The sequence below is a fragment of the Neodiprion pinetum genome, chromosome 6 (assembly GCF_021155775.2).
Source record: "Neodiprion pinetum isolate iyNeoPine1 chromosome 6, iyNeoPine1.2, whole genome shotgun sequence".
Lineage (NCBI taxonomy): Eukaryota > Metazoa > Arthropoda > Insecta > Hymenoptera > Diprionidae > Neodiprion > Neodiprion pinetum.
The window spans coordinates 24357441-24378372 of record NC_060237.1 but is presented as its reverse complement, the minus strand read 5'-3'; the positions used below and the strand labels follow the sequence as shown (position 1 = coordinate 24378372).

General features: G+C 43.6%; 1 protein-coding gene across 1 annotated transcript in view; it reads left to right on the top strand.

Annotated features, from left to right (window-relative positions):
• The window catches only part of LOC124221896 (immunoglobulin superfamily DCC subclass member 4), a 311934-nt gene that overhangs the window by 65573 nt on the left and 225429 nt on the right, over positions 1–20932 (top strand). The window contains exon 2 of the mRNA XM_069137298.1: positions 1346–1415. The gene's annotated coding sequence lies outside the window, so the exon portion shown is untranslated. The remainder of the gene's footprint in view (positions 1–1345; positions 1416–20932) is intronic.

The window sequence follows — 20932 nt, the reverse complement described above, 5'->3', positions numbered from 1 at the left end:
TTGGATGACCAAAAGTTTGCCAATTCCAAGCGGTTTGTCGATGCTTGAAAACAAACCGCTCCCGATACTCGGGTTGAGTTTGGAAGAGTTGAAATGAAATAAAATGAAATAACAAAATATAGAAATAGAAATGAAGAAAAAAGCTCTATAAAAATATTATTTATATATGAGAAAGGTTAGCGGCGGGCGGTGTGTGGAAGTAAGAGAAAAATAAAATGAAACACGGTATTAGAAAAAAGGGTAGAGAGAGAAGGAAGAAAAAAAAAACTGTCGGTCCCTAGACCGTTTACATTGATATTCAATGGTCGCGATTGAACTGCGGATTTTTCTGCGGGCAGGAAAAACTCATCAAAACTAAATCCGGGGCTCCTCGGCTCCCTGGCCTGTATCTACATACCTACCAATACGTATAAGCGTACAAGTATAGCGATAATATTTTTTACGCATGTATGAATCGCAGCTGAGCCGTATGTACGTACATACATGCGATATATGGCACGTATAGGTATCATCGTTGACTCGTGAACGAATTCTCACAAAACAAGAGAGTCGAACAAAATGAATGACGTAAAAATGTAACAAAATACGAACGAAACAAACGATTTATGAACGAAAAAAAAATAACACATCTCTTTGGTTTTTTCATTCGTCCAAGTGCAACGATGCAAATACTATGCGGAAAATGCAATCACGTTCCTCATCAGCTGTCATTGGGAAGCTCGCGCGACGTCGCAAGGCGATTATTTGGTTTTTATATGTTTTACCCTCTCGTCAAAATTTCATTAGGGAAATTCAATTTCAATTTCATCGACATCGTGATGCTTGAAACCGTTTAAACGTTACTTTGAGTAATAATTTTCAAATGCGTAACTAAAATTTTAATGCAGCTTTCGAGAAAAGCTAGGCAGTTTGGAGCCTACGGAAAAAGATTAAATAGCTGATTATGCTGGTTTGTAACGGTAATTCGCGTGCACATATGCCGAGGCCAAACAACGGTTGACGCAAATATTGCGATTAAATAACAGATTAAACTGGAAAATTCAGGAGAAATATAGTTCTTTGCATTTACAATCGGCGAGTATATGCACGAGGATTACGTGAATGTAAATCGAATGAATCGATAATGATGTCGGTTGATTGAAAAAGTGGGTTATTCAGTTCAATGAGAGGATGAAAAGCTGGCGGATTACACGCCGGTTATACAATTAGAAAGTATTTGAAAGATAGGAATAACCTATTCGGAACCGTAGACGTGGAATAAATACTAATTTCTGTTAGTCCCCTTCAATTCTAAATGATGATCGACGAAAAGGGCGTTTTTAATGTTCGCAATTTTATATTACAGATGCAGGCCCGTGACGGTTATCCAGTGACCGATTTCTTCTCTTCTGCGAAACGAAGTAAAATATTTCAAGGTAATATTAATGTAGTGATAAAAGTTTTTTTCAACATGTCCCTTTCAGATATTCTTATTACGCTAATAATATTCATGATAAATACGGGCATGTATCAAATTCTGAAGAAGTACGTATTAAGATTCCGCAAGGAGCTGATTGAAATTGCGATAACAGTTTTTGTGTGCTCATAATGTTACACGAAGAAAGAGCGAGAGAATTTTCGCCAAACGAATTCTGGGTTTGGTAGTTTTGGTGAGAATTTTTATGGTATGCCCTCATACTCAATACGATGTGAAATTTGAATTGTTACTCAACGTGTATGCATTGATATCAATGTATGTCTATGTCTATAATGAAGGTTGGATAGAATCGCGCGAAGAAGTGAAATGAAACGAAAGTATTTGGAGGCTTGTTAAATGGGACAAGTGGCGCGTGAATGTAAATCGTTACTAATTAAAATTAACGAGGAACAATCTTAATTATTAATAGGGGCAATCGCGTGCGGCCTCCGTCTTCCCCCATGAAGCGCGAGGTTCTTCGGCGCAGTGACGGCTGTATCTCTCTTAGCGGCGGTTACACTAATTAAACCAATTAATTACATCGAAATCGTTTCGCTTTACTTCTGCGACGAGCATTGTTCACTTTTTCGCCTTTAAATTGCCTGCTCATCGTTAGAAATAAAGAGTCGTAAGGTACGAGTAACGAACGCCAGTCGAGCAAGAGAACGACTTAAACTTCATTGTTCGCCCTCTTGGTGATTTTCTTCTTCCTTATTCCATTTTTTTCTTTTTTTTTTTTGCATTTGTACTTCATGCTTTTTTCGGCTAATTGACGGGCTTTTGTTTGCTAAAGTAAGCAACCAAAGTGGCATAAGTAGCTTGTAACGGCTTGTCCTTCAGATTTTAGTCTTCTTACTGCTGTGATCGATTTAAGAACCTTCTAATTCATCAGCGTCGTAGTACCTTATTGTGGTTAAAAATTGTGTGTACTCTAGAGATAATTGGGTTAGCTGGATCGGTTACAAACGGATCATTATCCATCTTGTAATTACTTTAAGCGTGAATGAATGATACCGAGGCCTGTGCTATGTGGTTCGGATGCCAAGGATTCGATTAGTAGAATAGAATCACAGTGGAAATCTATCCTCATTTTTCTCGACTCCGAGAAAAGTAGAAGGGTGTGAAATATCTGTGGGATTTTTTTTCCTTGCTATATTGCAGTGAGGGGAAAAGATCATTCGCAGCTGGGGGTGATACCGGCAATTTTTATTAACTTAAGTCAGGCTTTTCATACCTGCGGGCTGGCGGTTTTACGGTAATGCTCGTATGTGTTGCACAAACTTGACGAATACCGTAAATTTTACACAGAATTATCCACTGAAATACGAATTCGTTTCCAGCATTGAATCAGAAATGGAACCAGCAACGTGCCTGCGATCACTCAAATCCTGCACCGCAATGAATGTGATAAATACAAATCCTTTCGCATTCATAGAGTCACGTTGTGAATTTTAACAATATCGTGGTTGAATAAAATGCACCACAGCATTTCTGTGGTATGAATTTTTTGTTCAAAAAGCTGATTCTTTGGGAAATGGATTTTTGATCTCTTGTAGGTTGATACGTTGATCTGTGTTGAAAGGTCACCTCCGAAGTAGTATATTTTCAGTTGGATGGTACATCTGGATATAACTGTTGGTGGCTTTTCAAATTTATATCGATCCGAATTAATTCTATAATCGATTTAGAACTAGACTTTAGCTACACTTGTGGCGGTTTTCAATCTTTAAAAATTCACCTAAATAATTGCTAGAACATGGCATCTGTGTCGTTTTCCTTCACTTGGCTTCACAGATGTGAAAAATTTGAAAGCCAATCATTCTGATAAAAGTCAGTTAGCGGTACGATAGTAATTTTGTATAGACTGAATTGTTTTCATACATTGACCGACATGTCAAATCAATGGAATATCGAATGCAACGGGCTTTCAGCATCGAGCAGCTGTGCAGCAGACTGGCGAATAAATTTTTCGAGGAAAAACATATATAGCGGAAAGTTTTAGGGGGTGCGAGGCCATCGCGGAACCGAGTCTGCGATGAAACACATCGATTTGCAGACTCTCTACGGATCTCCTGCTTATCTCTCCGATTTTCCGGGCTCTTACGATATAAGGAACTCGGGCAGCGCCATTGTCCATGCGAGGATCTAGTTTCCGGTCGACTACCACCGGGCATTCGCCGCGGGGTTAAACCGGAAGCGGTGCCTGGTCAGGGTAGATTCACTGCTATGATTATTTCCACGTGCAGCGGCGGCATTGAGATAGGATCAAGATATCTTGTATCTGAATTGTGGAGCCCGCCGAACGTTCTTTACGTCAAGTTTATTACTTTCAGAGGAATATCCGGGCGCATCTAGTGGATTAGAAGAAGAACGCGTCGCTGTGTTCGTCGTGGAGAAATAACCCGGTTTGACAAAAATTAAGACATCACGAGCGACAGTGGCGATTATTATCAGAGGCCGCAAAGAGAATGGAAGGAAATTAGTGCCAATTGCGAAACTGCAGCTTCAGCGCAATTCAGAGATCGAGTAACACCGTTAATGATAGCTCTTTTCTGTGAGTAGGTATTAATAATATGAGTAACGGGATGGCGGAGTTGACGAAAAGAAAGTATAATCAGACGCTGCGAGGATCTATGGTTGCCAAGACAACCGGGGATTCGACGTTAAAAGTTTGTGCTTATTACTTGAATATCGAAACGTCACGTTTCTTGCTCCCCGCTTCGACAAATGAGCCAAAATATATTCTGACGCTCTGATGTCGGAGACCTTCGCGTCTTCTTGGAAGCCAAGATCCTGCCGGCCATGTCAGAGTGACTTATTGGCTAATTAGAATGAATGAAGAAAAGTTTCGAAATAAGTTGAGAAGTTGAAATTATTTCGGCGGGGCTCGATCGACCCGGAGGGAAGAGGCAAAAAGGAAACTAAGGGAGAGAAACGCCCAGACAAGACTACAGGAAGACACTGAGTCTGAGAGACATTTTCCATCGAGCTAACCGCTCCCGTTTGTCGCTTGATCGAGGCGGCTGGCAAAAGTCGGGGCTGCTTAACTCGGTAAGATCGAAATTCAAAATCCCCGAAAAATAAGCGACTGGAGGCAAGAGGCTGCGGGTGGACGAGTCCTTTATGGCCCTGGCCGCGAGGACATGCCTTGGCAGCCTCACGGCTTCATCCCCAGCCGGTTAAGGGTTGGCTATTAGTTTGACTTAATGACGTCATTAGCCCGTGCGAGGTTACGTGATTGGTGGTACGGGGCGATGTTATTAATTCTAATCACCATCTTCAAGTCTCCGTGATATGCCGAACTACCTGTAACCCATTCTCGGCGGTGTTATTACCGTCGGTATAAGGCAGACAACTAAATCCTTAGGGGGATGACCAGGTCAAGTTTAGCGCTGAACGGAAGGCGACCGGAGTGGTTCGAATCAGTTTGTTAAATTTTTATGTGTACGGATGCTGGCACTCCTCACTTTGTTTCATCGTAGTTCCTCTTCGCGCTATATGTGCTGCACGATTTTATTAGATCAACGCGAGTTTGTCGCGTCATGCATATGTTAACGAATGTGCAATACCCCCAATCGTGCATACTTGATATTGAAATTCCCCCGAGCATACTCCTGATAATAATTGGTACGTTCGCTGAATACCGCGGTACGGTGAAATTTTCAACTTTATTCAAATATTTCACCAAATCCATAGAAATTTATTTTTATTCACTCGCAGGACCGTTGAAAATATTCTGTCGCAATTTAATCTGCACGCTTTTCTCGAATAGATCTGACACCGCCGGGTCTACCGGGTATGAAAAGCAATTTTAAATTCACATAATGTCGTTGGAAATTCGAATAACAGAATGTTGACACGTAAGGACTTGAAGTTGTGCCGCCTTCTCATGAGCTCGGAATTCTCCGGCCTTTTCCTTCCATCAATTCTAACTTTCAGCATTCAATTTGAAAGACATGTTTATTCGCTATTCTCCATATTACACGCTAACACATTTCAGTTGGGTTCAGTCCATAGAAAGACAGACTCCCAGGTAGTCAGGTAATGGGTGAAAACGAAAGAGAAGAGACACTCTCTTTCCGTGTTCAGCGAAGCTTCCAACTTGTCTTCATCCTCGAGGAACCGAACGTCCGTAAAAATTCTTTGTGTGCTGTAATGACGCACTACGGTTTCAATTCGCACCCCGAGATATAATACACTTTCCAGAGAACAGGCAAACCTACAGATTTCGAGTTCCTCGCCCCGTCGTAACGTATATTGGGCTAATTTCTGTTCCTCTTCTTCTAACATCGTATATACAGGGTACGATATTTTTCAACCGAAAATACGATTGATTTCCGAAGTCTATCCAGAATGAATATGGAAGACAAATAATTTTTTGCTACAACGATCCGAAGTATAATACTATTGAAAACTCTTCATTGCTCTTCTCAGTTTAACAAAGTCGATGTTAAGAAATCATTCGTTTCTTTACAGTGGCTCAATAAAAGGCTCGCCAAATCCTTCGACAGCATTATTTTATCCTCAAAGTTTCGGACATTTTATCTTCACAACTCGTCGCTCCACGTCGTAAGTCGCGTGGCGGGCCAACGATTCGTCAATTGCTTCGGCGATTTCGCGTTTTTTTTCGCGCAAACGACAGAATTCAATGTTCATAGTGTTTACCTTCGTACAATTGTCGGTATCTTGCTTGGAAATGTGTCGCGGAGTTGCGTACCAATTATTCTTGTTTTCCCAGACATTCACCCGGCGACTAGACGCCCTGGATTCAAGAGGGAATAAGTGTTCAGACTGTTCAAAGTTGAGTACACCCTATGTGGCGCGCATTATATTGTACTCAAATAAATTACGGTAATCCAATGACTCTATCGCACACCCCTTTGAACTTGAATATAATCAATTCAGAGGAGAGTCCCTTTGTACTAGACCTCTAGTTTGCGAATTCTCGGAGTGAAGTTAACGGCGGAACTCAATTAATAGATTTTCATAAAAAATTCACCATTCGAAGCAATGCGCGCAAATCGACAAGCGAGAAAGTGTTTAGCTCTGTTTCGGGTTACCAAGACATACAACTCGCAGAGCTTCGCCAAAGTAAACCAAAGCACGACGTTGGATAATTTTGTTCAGTCTCGGCAAGTTTTAATTATCGAACACTTCTGAAGTGATCAGTTCGGAACTAATCGCGGTACGTCGTCTCATTGGTGGATCGATTGGTTTGGACATCTTTTCACCTCCGTTTACTTCAATATAACAGGCATGGAAAGTCTTTCATTTCGAGTCCATGTTCAACGTTCCGTTCAATTTGAAATCGGTTCGACCACAGCTTTGCATTTTCTGGTTGCCAGGTTCAGTTCAGCAGCATTATACAATCTAGCTACAGAGATACGTGCATGAATGTTACTCGCAGTTACCTGGAGCACCGCAACTGGACGTTAAAAAACTTTTGACATCCGCAACGGGGAACTTTCCGCACTTTCCACATCGGACATCCGGCTGCTGAGAGGAGAAGCCCGTAGCTGTCGGTGAGATGAGCATGCGGGTAAATTCAAATACAGCCTGGGGCGAAGTAGGCGACCTCGGTGCGGGACAGTTAGAGATTGATGAGATATACCGGCCCGTAATATTGGCGGAGGGTGCGAGGTCCTCCTGAGTTTTGGCTGCATAAAGGTCCAAGTCCGAATGTCACCCGCGTTCATTACGCCGGGTTTCGTCCCTTTTGGGGGTCTGGATGAGCGCTGGGAGTTCGGGGATTCTCTGGGCCAAGTTCCTCCGCCTCTGTGCGCCGGTAAACTTGGCCGTGAAGCTGTTCGGAACGCCTGGTATAAGTTTGAAATTGCTCCAATCCGAGCCGATCTGTCGGCGCTTCCGGTCTCCGATGAAACTTAGCTCTGCGCGATTTTAAAACTTTGCACAGTCACCGGCGGAAGTTGCTCCGGGGTTACAACCTTCTCTCCCCGATGTGTACGCCGGTATAGATATACCCGTGCCCCCGCATTCTGTACGCATTTATGGGTTAGGGTTGGTCCCCGTTCGGTTTGGTTTGGTTTGGTTTCTATCGTTTCATCGTTCCTTTACCGAACTCCAAGTATAAGTTTTGGAGGAGGAAAATGGCTGCGGGCTTCTTCGACGACCCTTCCAATAGCTTTGTTGGGGTTACGTTGGCGAATTATTGCTCGTTAGATTTCCATCGAGGGACCAGTTACCGGCTATTTTCTGCAGGATTCTTCGGTTAAAGGGGCTATTTGTAAAAGTTGACCAAGTCAATATCTATACTATACGAAGTTATACCGCAGCTAGCCGTATAAGTCATACTTCCTCATATTGATTCACCACTCTCTGTTACACACTCTTCTACTCTTGACTGTTGGCTGAAATTTCACGATTATGTGTACATCATATATACTTTCTTCTCACTTTCGATCGCGCGAACATCCATCGATTCATCCAAATCTTCGGAAATATTTTCCCTCTAGTACTTTCTCGTGTTTGAATTCCCCCCTGGAGCGAGATCGCTGGAGTTAGCGAGGAGAAGTCCAACGAGAAACTCTTGAGGACAGCATGTGTGTTTCAATTCGTGCGTGTGTTTGTGCATATGTGTACCCTTTTCGCGTGTGTGAGTATACCTATTCTCCCACACCGTGCCATTATTACGGCCGTTCCTTTATTTGACCAAGAATAACAGAATCAATTCCAGATCTTCGAAGGGTGCTAGATTTCTCTTGGTATATATACACAACACACAGTGATAAAGATTTGAAGAATGGTTAAAGCTACTATTATACCTCAGCCATTATACTTACTCGACGTGCCTTTATTGCCGGAATAAAATTAAAATTGTTAGCAGTTGCAGGAATCTTCACTGGAGTGTTGAAGGAAAATGATATTCTCAACACCCTGCACGTATTTCGTGAAATGAGCATTGACTCGAAGAGAAATGCGTTCAATAAGAGAACCAAAAACTATTATATACTGGATGAAATTATTAAATCGTATACTCTTGCCAGGGAACAACTTCTCGAGCATAAGTGAAAGCAAATAAGCGCCTCTCGCTCTTTAGTACTACAGATTCGTTTCCTTCCGATGCCTCTGCGCCCATTTTTCTTCTCGATCTCGTTTTACACCGTTGTCAGGTCGCTAGTACAAAACCTCGAACTTCAATGATTTTCCATAATTTCTGCGAAATTATTAAAAAAATTTAACATGTATATTGTATAATTGTTTCTCGAAGTCTCAAGTTTTTTTTTTTGTTATATCATAATACTCAAGTTAGAAAAATAAGTAAGAGTTTCTTTCAGAATACACTCACGTAAATGCTGATCTCGCTGACTCGGCCGTGGGATCATTTTTACCGAACGACAAACATGCGGGGACAAAAAACTTTTTTCATACTTGAAAAACTGGCTACCAAAAAATACAACTCTTAAACTTGGATTTTTGGTTGCAAAATAAGCTCGCTCGAGGGCGGTTTGGCCCTGCCGAATTATACCCTGGCTTACCACGTGGTTTCATTTGAAGAAAATATTACGACACAGACGCGCATGGGGGAGCAGAAACAAGCCAGTACAAAAAAGTGTACGTGTGCTACATGTATACGCTACAACGTACCTTGAACACGTATATACCCATACATATGTACATACATATTGCATATATATCTTTATTACGAGCGGGGATGTAGGGAAATAAAAACAACCTACGGTGTGGTCATATTTTCACAAGAGTTGTCTGCAGCACAGAAACACTCTTGCAGACTAACGCCCCGATCAGTCGTTTGATCGGAATTCAGGTCTTCGGTTTCCGAAAATCCAAAGAAGCTTACCACAACCCTCGTAATGGTTCCAAATCAAATTTTCTAGGCAATGGTAATAGCCCGGGCGTTTTCTTCCGATTTTTTCGTCTATCGCATGGAAGAGAAGTTGTATACATCATCAGAGTTTGAACGTTCGACTTGAGTACAGTATTATTTAAATTCAGTGTATTCTCGTCGCCGCGGCGTTTCGAGGCTCTCGAATATACGTCGCACGAATGCGACAATACGAGTAATAGCTAGTAATTCTCACTCTAATAAAGTAATTCAATTTTATCCCATGGAGTTTTATTCTGTTCTCTTCTTTCTTTTTTGCACTCCCGTATTGCCGTTAGGGTCAATCGGATCAATGGCAAGGTTAAAATTGTGCGGAATCTAGGGTGAAGCAGTACGATCGGACTAACAAGTGGGAATCGAAATTCTATACGGAGAATCGAAAATAAGTTGAAAAATCAAATATCGAAGTGATACGAATGTGGTATTCAACGGGGGGTGCGCCTTACCTAAGCTTTTCGATATATGAATAAAACCATTGCAATTCTATGGGGGACTATACGGGACGTGATGATCCTTGCCGTAACATAACATAACCATCCCCCCGAGCCTAAGGTTATTCCTTTGGTTTCCTACGCATTTCTCCCTGACTTTCTTCTTGTCCCTCCTCGTTTCGCGTCGCATCCGAATGTCGTTCGGGCAAATCGTCGAAACGAAAACGGAGACCCGGACTTCGAAGATGGTTCGTTAGATCTATCACGAGTGAAAATGTTATTATTTTTTATTCTTCCATTGACCCTTCCTCATTAATTGTTTGTCAATGATGCTTATTCAAGCGGTTGCGTCAATATTTTCGATATCGGAATATCTGTACCGCGGTTAGATATTTTTCTTGTCACATAAGGATTTCTTCGAGTCTGCGAATATTCCTAGATTCCGTCGGATTGAGCTAGGTGCTTCTGTTTCGAAGTCGAGTGGAATCTTCGCTTAACTGACGCGGCCATTAGATAACTACGTATCGCATCCGGGTGAAGCAGCCCCATAAAATTTCAATACATTTATGCAAGTTGGCCAACACCCTTTGCCACCCTTTCCTTACCAGTTCCTACCCTTGGCTGCTCACGCGCGTTTGTTCTGGCGCAAGTAGACCATAAAGTTCTTTTTTCCTCCTATTCTCTTCTCTCGGTTATTTCATTTTCTCCCTTCTTCCTCGCTCGCCCCTCTATACCACACACTGCGCCTCATCTTTCTCCCTTTTGTTTTCTTCTCGTTTTGTTTTACTTTCTCTTCTCTTCTTTTTTCTTTTGTTTCATCTCGTCCCTCGTTTTCTCTACCCCGTATGTACAAATATAGCTCGGAGAGAAAGGAACCTGTCGTTCTGATGTTTCATACATACTTTGATACACCGAAGTGGAAACAATAAACGGATAACAGCAACCATTGTACGTCTTTTGGAAAATTTTATCGAACTCACCCTTACGATAGATATTTAAACACCGTTTCACGGTATATTTTTGGTCTGTGTTTTCTTTGGATGCATGCATTTCGAACGGATCACCATTCTAAGAGACTATGGGTAATTTTTAATTCGTTTCCAATTACATTGTCAGCGTGTTTTGACCGGCATTTTGCAAATTGATCGTCGTTGAAAATTAATGTTGGAGGACCGGGTGCTTTTCCCCGGAAGACAAACACTGGGTTTTAATTACGACGTGGCCCGGGCTAGACACAGTTCTCTGATAAGCAGGAGCGCAAAATGGACCATCAAGGCAAAATGGACAGCCTTCGACGTAGTAGTTGACGAGGGGCGAAATGGACCACTTCGAGAACGTTTCTAAAATTACGTTTCACACTTCAGCGTGCAAAGTGTGAACGCACAAGGCTGACATTTTATGGCGAGATATCTATTATCATAATCTTGCAAATACTATAACGGATTTTCAGTTTGACCTGTTTCAATCTCTGAAGTATAATCCATTTTTTCCGAATAACCTGCGAATACCAGTATAACTTAAAATTAGTGAGGAAAGCCTGACATAAGACGTAAGAGGCGGAAAAAATAATTTTCGAAAAATGAATACTTATGATCCGGTAAATGCCAAGAATAGTGAACCGTTTTATAGACGAGATTGAAATTAGTGAAACGTCGTACTTTGAAGCTTCTATAGAAGGCATATTTCCTTGGGAGGTCCATTTTGTCTCACACTTCCCTACAAGACAGAACTCCTGATGTGCTTAGTTTCTGCTAGCAAACCGAGAATTTCAGAGTAATGTTTTTGCTTTGGTTTACCACCAAGAAGCAGCTCTCACGACGGCCGTTTAGCCCTGACCAACTCGACTTTGACTTCTCGCACTTACTTTCTCAGCGAGTGCGTATATTTATTTACACGTTCAACACTATCGCTGGTCGATTGGTGAGCAGGGTGAGCACGGATGTCTCTCATGTCAACTCCTGATCTCGCAGTAAAACGTGATAAAATACCGTCCACGAAGGATCTTCGTTTAACAAATTGACGACTGGCACGTCATGAGCATGAAATTGCGAAGGCGTCTTTCTGTTTGACAACCAAAGTAAGCTGGAGGATTTGCAGGATGTCAATCAGCAAATCAGAAATTTTAATTTTATCAGTCCCGTTAAGGTTAATTTTTTTTCTTTCCTTCTTCTCCTCCCTTCTGCTGGAATTTTCCTCACCCTTTGTCCACTCATTCACCCCCCCGTTATCCTTGTTTCTACTACTTACGATTAGACAGCAACCAACTTCAAGCTGCGATTTCATGATATTTTGACTTAGAAGTTCGCATCCACCACCAGTGTGGCTGCGATTCGTTTATGCTTCGTCAATAGCAGCCAGAAGTTAAACTTTAAGAGCCACACGCGATGCCGCAGCTATTTTCCTAGCTTCCGTTCAAGCGTCAGTTCACTTCGGGAGAAAAGTAACTATAAAAAACGACGCGATGTGGGATAAATTAGATCATCTTTGATCGGTCCCGATATTTATCTACTCGAGGTCGTGGCGACGAGTCGACGTCAGCGATCGGGTCGGATCTGTAGGGCGTGAGTTAATTCCGTCAAATATTTAACAGCCCTGGTAACGCACGGGAACCAATCTGCATTCGGCATGCTGTTTAGATATTATTTAGCAGTAAATCGTTGCGGGGTTGGCAGCGCTGTACCGCTGACGCTGCAACACGCTAAAGGCGGATCCTCAACCCTGTACCAGCTGCTGCCCAGGTCTACCATCCTGCCAGCCTTTACACGAGCCCCGGATTCCGGCCATATCCCGTCTCTGGAGGAACGGGCTTCGCTCGTAGAAATAGTTATACGGATTTTGATCTACCGGCATCCGTCTTCCGCGAGATAGTTTGAGTACGTGTTCGCGGATTTACGATGACTTTTCACTTTTTCTGGATAACGGCTGCTCCTTCTTTCCGTCCCTCTCTTCGTTATTTTTTTTTTTTTTTTATCTTCAACGCTAGGCAGACTTGGATGTATGGCGCGTTTATATTCACGTCAGTAGATAGACAACGCAGTAGTCTCCGTACATGCGAAAGTAGCAGCAGAACCTACTGCCAAGATTTGGCAAGCTCTAGCAAGTGGAGGAAAAACGTGACGCCCGTGCGCGTAACTCAAGGGAGTAATAAACACATAACACTTTGGTGACAAACTGCGTATGGGATACGTATGCGGGTGTGCATGAGTTTGCGTGTCTACGTCTCTTTATACAGACCTGCCGGTTACATGTTTTCTAGAAAATTGCTAGGGATTTCGTTCGGTCTGAAAGTTGCCGAGAGTATAAAGAGGGAACCAAGGCTAGAGCGTACACCCGTCGTACCTTTATTAAATTTGTTTTTGCAAAAATCAATTTAGCTACCAGGTACCTGCAACTCGCGTATAACGGTACGGAGTAAACTGTCTCTGTTCTCGGAGCAGCTCAACCCTCTGTCTGTATCAGGCAACTCTTATCCCCCTATGTGTCGTTAGAAAATTAAGTTTACCGCGGCATCTAGGGATGACGACGTTTTTCTCTCCCCTCGGTACTTCGTCGGCTGCATCGCCGCGGATAGATAGTTTCAAAATTCATTATATCAGAGATGAAAAGTATCGAACGTGCAATAATTAGCAAATCGATTAACAAAGAGCTCCAGTGTGATTCCAATGGCTCTCCCTCTCGGTTAGTCTTTGCCGTGATTAAAAATGGCCCGGCTTGACAAGTGGTCGGCCCCTTTCACTCCTCGTCCCCTCTTTCATTTGCTACCGTGAACCCCCACCATTTTATCCGGAGCGGTGTAACAAACCGTAGGGACATACGTCATTGTCCAATTGTCGACAAATCCTCACGCACCCTGACCTGACGCGCCCGCATTCAGGGGATGGGGATCACCGCGCTGACCTCGACCATTTAGCGACTAACTCTACTCCCATTGTCCCACAGGATAAGGATGGTAATCGCGTCATGATTCCTAAACCTGTTTCTCCAACATTTTCCTCGTGGTTTGAGTCTGGGTTTTGTGGTTACCTTGCGTGCTGGAAAGCTTTTCTGTCGTATACCAAGCGTATATCGCTTTGCCGTTGCCGGATCTTCTAAGAATCAACGAAGTGAGAGTGTGAATCATTTTATTTTTAGAAATTTCTTGTATCCTTTTGTATTGGAGTGGGACGATATTGGTGAGTGTTTATAAATCGCAGGAGCAGGATTCGCCAAATTACAGATATATTTCACTAACGTATTCACGGGGGAACAACAAACGAGAAAGTAAAATAGGTACATCTAGCGAGCATTTATTGCTACCGATTGGCGAACACTTGCGAAAATTCAATCGCGATTTATTCCATCCCAATTCCTAAAATGGAAACAGCAATCATTGGAACAATCAACGGTACTTCGTGCCAGTCATCGTGGCGAGTGTGGCGCGTCTCGGAAATCGCAGACTTCGGTGTTTTCGGATTTTTTGGCAGTGGTGTAGAAAATAGAGAAATCTTCCGTCGAGTTTGAGAATATCGGCGGTATAAACGAGAGGGTAAAAGTAGTGAATAGTTTTCTGGGGTGTGATGAGACGACCCCGCGACTGGATCTTCAGCGTCAGAGGGGATGAAAGTTGGGGAAGTAAAGCACGCGTATAAGATCGTCCATTTAAATAACAGCCTGCAGCAGTGGGCGGGAGGAATTGTGACGGTGAGTTTGCCACACTTCACTTCTTCTTCGGCTCGAGGCTGAGTTCCCTGGTAACATTTACAATTCCAAGTATTGTCGAGCGAATTCCTCCTCCATTCCTCGAGCCGCCCTCCGCCTCTTAATCTGAGTCGTCATCTTCTTCGTTATCCAGACGCAATTTTCCGGCTCCACTCCAATCGGCCCGAAATTTCTCAACAGCCGCCATCCAGAATCTCGGCTGATATCTTTTCTCGGGAAATTTTTAATCTCCTCCAAGTTTCCACCCGATCGACAGCTCGATAAGAAGTCCCCGTTGCTGCGAGCTGCTGCACGCGCGTCCGTTATAAGATCCGGTGTTGCGACGCCACCTACGGCCGAATCTAATCGGAAACGTCGGCCATATTGAAACGGAAACGTGGAACCGCTGACAGGAGAGATTAGAGAATTACCGCAAGCCAATAATCGTTAAAGAGAACGACCCGAGGCGCCGATGTCCCAGGACCGCAGCCGGCCGTATTAGAGCTTTGAACGGACAAATATTAAGCGTTGCACGTTGCCTGCTTAGAGAGCACAGATAACGCAAGCTCGAAAAGGTGCAAGCTCGGCCTTTTCGGCGGCGTTGCCCTAAGTGAAAACGATCGTTTCACTTCGGCTTTATCTCGAGCCGCGAGTGACGTGAAATCGGAAATTTACACCGGATTACAGGTCATGCTAATAGAAACGGAATGCTAAATACGAATAAACTACAGCCGCGGGATTTGCAGAATTAAGTGCTTTACCATGCATGTCAACTCTTATTCATGCTTTTATTTTTCCCGTGCGTATAATTTTTCGTTTACTTTTATAATTTAGATATTTCATCTGACTTAACTGGATCTTCACGATTATTTTACGATAATCGACTCGCCTTGTGGTGTAGAAAAACAAACGTCTCATGGTTGAGCGCTGGTGGAAATCAATCTGAATTTCAAACCGATTTCTGTCGGAGTCGTTTGAAGCCAAATCAAAATCCGTTTTTATAAATCCTTAAGTTCAACTCACGGAGCCTTGAATTATTTCGATGCATTTGTCGGAAAAGGGAGAGATTTCTTGAGAAGATAACGGAAAAGAATAATTTTAACTTAATTTGGATCAGAAAGTTGAAACACTTATTAAATCGCCTTTTCACATCCCTCCTGAATATTTGATTACAATTAACATACTCAAATATCAATATTGCGCTTGAGAATACAAAAAAAAATTTCTCTCCAAGTTTTATGGCTTACGAAAGTTAAACCTGGCAAGTAGATTGAATTGAGCTAATTATATTCTCGTTTCGAGCCGTAAAGCGGTAAAAAGTTTTTTTTTTTTTTTTGTTTCCCGCGCGTTCTCCCCTACCTTGGGATTGTATCGGAAGATTTTTTTGTGTCCAACAATATCTGCTCTCGGCGATGTTTAATTCAAGGATATTTAACAAGGAATGTTGTACCGGAAATTCGTCGATGAGAATATAATTAAAAAACTATTACAGAAAGTGCGGGGGACGGACATCGATGATTAGGTAAAGCGAGAGTAAGAATTGTAATGAAACGACAATTAGATGGAAATGCTCTTCGTTGAGCGGAGAGATTTGGCGCATTAGGCCTTGAGCCAAAGCGTGCTGGGTCGTCAGCTTTCGGCGACAATTCTAGGATCGGAGTCGACAAGAGATTAAGCAACCGCGATTAAACGAGCGGGGAGGACGAGAAAGGACGAGGCCGTGAGTCTAAGGATCAACCCTTCTGTCGACCCTGGAAGCTGTTCGATGGGTAGGGCGGAAGAACTCGAGTCCCCGGCACGTCGACGATGCTTTTAACGGCGTGTCAGATTTCACGTGCCACATATCCAAGATGACGGCGGCGTTTCACACGCGGAGACAGCGAGCCGAGGGTAGGAGGGCGGAGGGAGGAAGGGAGAAAGGAAGGAAGAAGAGAGGAGGGGGTGTACATTTCGTTTGCGCAACATTGCGGAACATTTTCCACGCTTCTTACTCCCGCTTGAAAGACACGGTTATAAGGCTACAGGCGAGTCCTCGTCCTTCGCGCGCTGAATGCCGGGTCTTTTCACCTACGGCTATGTATTTATATTTTTCTGCCTACGTATACGTGGACGGTGCGTCCGTGTATACGCATATTTACATTGAGAGTTAGTTTGCGAGAGAAGTATATTTGCAAAATCGTTTTGCTCGTATAATACACGACGTACGCGCATGGCATGGGTATATTTTTTATCACATCACGGTACGTGTGTATCCTTGCAGTCAACGGCGGGTTTTTTACGCACGGTTATAATAATTTGTTCGATCTTATTGTATATTTACGATACAGTTGTTACGCGTTTGGATATTGGGAGCGTAAAGATTGATCGGGGTGCATTAGCCGGGGAGGTACGAGCCTGAGAAAGTAACAGGGCTTTTACCTTTTATCCGCACTTTTTATAATCCCGTTTTATTCATTTATTCGGTTCCCTCTCACCCTCGTAATCGGCGGTAACCAGAGGCCACCGGCACGGGTTCGTTGGTATTTTATCTGGACTTGATTGGGGTCTCACGATTGACTGAAACAACGATTCGACGACGATTTTTGTAACGGCGCAGTGCCGACAGAGATTGCGAGGCACTAACGAAGGCACGTGGTTCTGGAAAAGCTCGCTCGGTTGATTTCTGTACAGCGAGACGGGGAAAAGGGAGGGAAGAAACAGGAATAGCGATATGTACAACCAATTCCTTTCCGTTGCCAATTCCCAAGCACGACATTCAAATCTCGCCTGAGCTTGTCCGGTTCCCTTCCAATGTATTGGAATTCACTTTGTGAGAGGAGAATTGTCCGAGGATCAAAGATGGGGGTGAAGGTGGATATGAGGTCGGGTGGCGGACGGGGGTTTCTCTCTTCTTCCCGGCTTTACGATGATGGCGAGATGCCCGTAAAAGCCACCCGAGTTGACGCTGTAGTCGAGTAAAGTAGAGAGACGATCTCGATGCAGCAAAGAAGTCCTCGAAACGACACGGGGTGCAATCGGGTCGTGACAATAACCTTCTGGCTTCGGACGAAAGCCTGGTATACACTATCTACCGTGCTGTGGCTGTGCGTCACCTCACCCTACTTCTCTCAAAGGACTCGCAGATTTCATTCCGATTTTCCGCTATTTTCACTGTTCTCACTAATAGCTAGCTATTTTCACTCTATCTCGATGCGGAATTTATCATTTTAAATTGCGTATCGTGCAAGTATTTTCTTACTCTCTTAAAGCGTACATTCTGTTGTAATTTTCCCGTAAATTATTAGCAAGTGGAGGTACTTTAACTAATTACTCTACGATATTTTAGTCACTCGAGGTCGTTTCCCTTCAGTCACTACTACCCACCTTCATTTGCTTACTATTCGAAATGAGTTCCTCATGAATGTCAAGTAGTTTAAACCTGTTTACACGCAAACAATTATTTGCTGAAATTAAAACTTTCACAATGACTTGCTTCTCAGCGAAACAGTTACGCATTAGGTGTATACCTTATACCTGAAGGCTGAGCGCACATTTGTCTGAGAATTACTCTGATGATAATGAGTGCGATGTAGCTTCTTAAAAAAAATACACGACTCATTTCCTGTACTCAATTGATCGCCAAATTGGTTCTCGCTTCGCATCCACCCAAGCCCTGGACTTCCTAACAAAAAAATGCTATTTAGAAACGTGGTCATTAGTCAATTGAAGATGGTATTTTAGAGTTGAGATTTGCGTGCTAATCGCTGTCATTTGGTTCAGTGTACACTGTATAAAGACGTTTAATATCTACAATTCGAATGTTGACAAGCTGCACGATATCACCGCTCAATCGAACAATTATATGAAACGTCATCTATGTACATAGGATAAACATAATTGCAAGGGAAAAGTTGCAGTGGCATTTTTGGGAGTTCCTATCGCGGCTATTTCGAGGACTCGACGTTCTGGAATTTTATATCTACTGGATTTTATGACACGTACGTTGTTGGGCCACTGTTTTCTCCTTGTTTCACAGTTGACTTACGGTGTACTGCAGTTTTACAGCGAGTCAGCTTCGTCGTTGGCCAGTCACGACCCCCTCATCCATGTCTCGAACGCTGTTTCCTCCTCGTGTTGCAATACTGAGAACAATCTATGCGCACCGGCTGTGCAGATGATATTATCTATATTCGTACGGTGTCGTACGACTCGGATGGTCTATGGTCTACTGGCAGATAGAGCCCGAAGGATATCACTGGCAAGCCCGGCATCTCTGGTGGTCCACCGCTACGCCGCGGTCATATTGCTATTTGCCAAGTGGCCAGTACTAATTTCCTGTTGAACTATAGCCGGGAATTAAGGTGGATTTGGTGAACTGACTGTACTCAGCGAGTCGAGTACTATATTCGCTGAGCAAACGCTACGAGACTCCTCATCTGGGCTTTGCGTGTAATAATTCTCCTTCCTGGCACTGCGGTATAAGCGACGAAAATATTTTTAAAACGATTGAACAACCGTTGATCGGCAGGCCTTGGACGAGACCGATAAGTAGCACGGCGATATATTTCCTCCCCGCTCTTTTATCTCTTCTCTCTCTCAAATTGTCCTTGCTGTTCGCAACCGTGCATCCGATGGTCTCGCCTCCGCTGCGTGGTGTTTTATTCACGGTCCGGGATACGCAGTAAAAATTCTCACATTCATCTCTTCCGGATATTGCGAAGTTAGTTCTTGCGTAGCCGGGCAACACTCTCGAGTCTTAGCAACCCCCGCTGTGTATCCAAGGTGACATGGCGAGTCTCGAGGATTTCGACGACATTTATTTTCGTCCAGACCATACGCCCACCATAAATACTCATTCTGCAAATCGTTGGATTTTACTCAATGTTTGTAACGCCGATGCTCCACTTGACGCGTGGCTTACGCCCGACCTGGACAACGCTACTGCTATTTCTCCTTCTATCCTCTTCGCCTGGAACGCATGGATTGCGGCTTGCCGTTGTCCGTAGTTACACTCCGTGTGGTTCGGGACTCCGAACCTCAAATGCGCGGAACCCTCGAAGACAAATCCGACCAACTCGACCAGCCACCTTCGTCCGGGCTTATGCTTGGACAATGGCCACGGACGGACTAGGGTTTTCCTCGGAAAACGTCCCCTTCGTTATTGCAATTTGCTGCGAACACTTGGGACTGGTAACACCTCCATGTTCTATATCTGCTTTCAATTGTCAATAGTACCTATAATAGTATAAAGTTGATGCGAATATTCGTCCATCGAATCCATCGAATATCCTGTCGCAGGACAATCTGCAGATCATTCGATCATTGGTGTGAATCTCACTTGCAGTAGGACAAATTTATAATGTGTATGCAAATCATTCAGTAAAATCTCGATAATCTTACAGTAGTCATAATAATCACATCGTTAGGGTTTCAATAGAAACTCTGCCTTCCTAATTTGCGAATAATTTGGTACCGGATATGCGTAATGTAGACAGTGGCAGTGGCCGATTGCTTCGCGGCAGCTAGTCCTAGTAGACGAGTAGTTCATCTCCCAGAGCTCGGCTGTGGTATGCAGAATGTGGATTGAGGTCTGCCAAGGTCGTAGATAGCCTCGACAGGGTTTCCGTTCCGCCTACGTTTACCATAATTACGCGATGCGAATTGCACGCAGCAATTTCATGAAACCCCACGGGATTGGTCGATGGAGCCTAAAGCAACGGATCTTTGCTGCCAGGCCCCGCACCGCGTCGTTTCGCCCACCTACCACTATCGCGAAAGACGATACGCTCAGACGGTTGTCGCAGCTTTCCAAATAAAGTGTATACGCTGGTGCCTGTACGTGGGGCGTTTTATCGTTTTTAAAAGATCCCAAGGGCTGTCGAAAAATTGAAGCCAAAGAAGTAGCTATCCAACCGCAGATACGCTCGGTGAAATTTTCTCGTCGACATTTTATCGGCATACAACGACGTTTCCGAATATCTCTTTGTCCCAGGATCATTCATTGTCGATTTTTCCCCCAAAATACTCGTACTACAAGGGTGTGTAAAATAAAAGGATCCCGACTGAATTTCGAAGCGACGGTGCGCGCGTATTCGGATCCATAATACCGGCCATGATAGTAACGAGAGTAATTCTCTCGGAGCATATGCGAATACGATGCAAGCTTCGCAGCATGCGAACGACCAATTTTCAACGGTTGAGCTCATACTTTTCCCAAAGGCAACGCTCGTCATCCACGGGAAGATAAGTGTAAGTAGCAGCACGCCTCTTGGGTAGACGCCAGACTATGAGTACAGCTGCACAAAACGTTATTATAGCTCCGAAGATCCTGAGACGCGAGCGCCGCCATGGAACGGTGGTCTGGCCGCGTTGGGTAAGCTAGCTGCAGCTACGTGAAGATGATTGAGTGACTGTTTACACCGAACCAAAGCCGGTAAATACGGCGAAAAGCCTATAAAGTTATTGTCAGACGGCGGGACCCGACTCGGCGAATATGATCACTGTGTGCTTGAATACCTACACAGT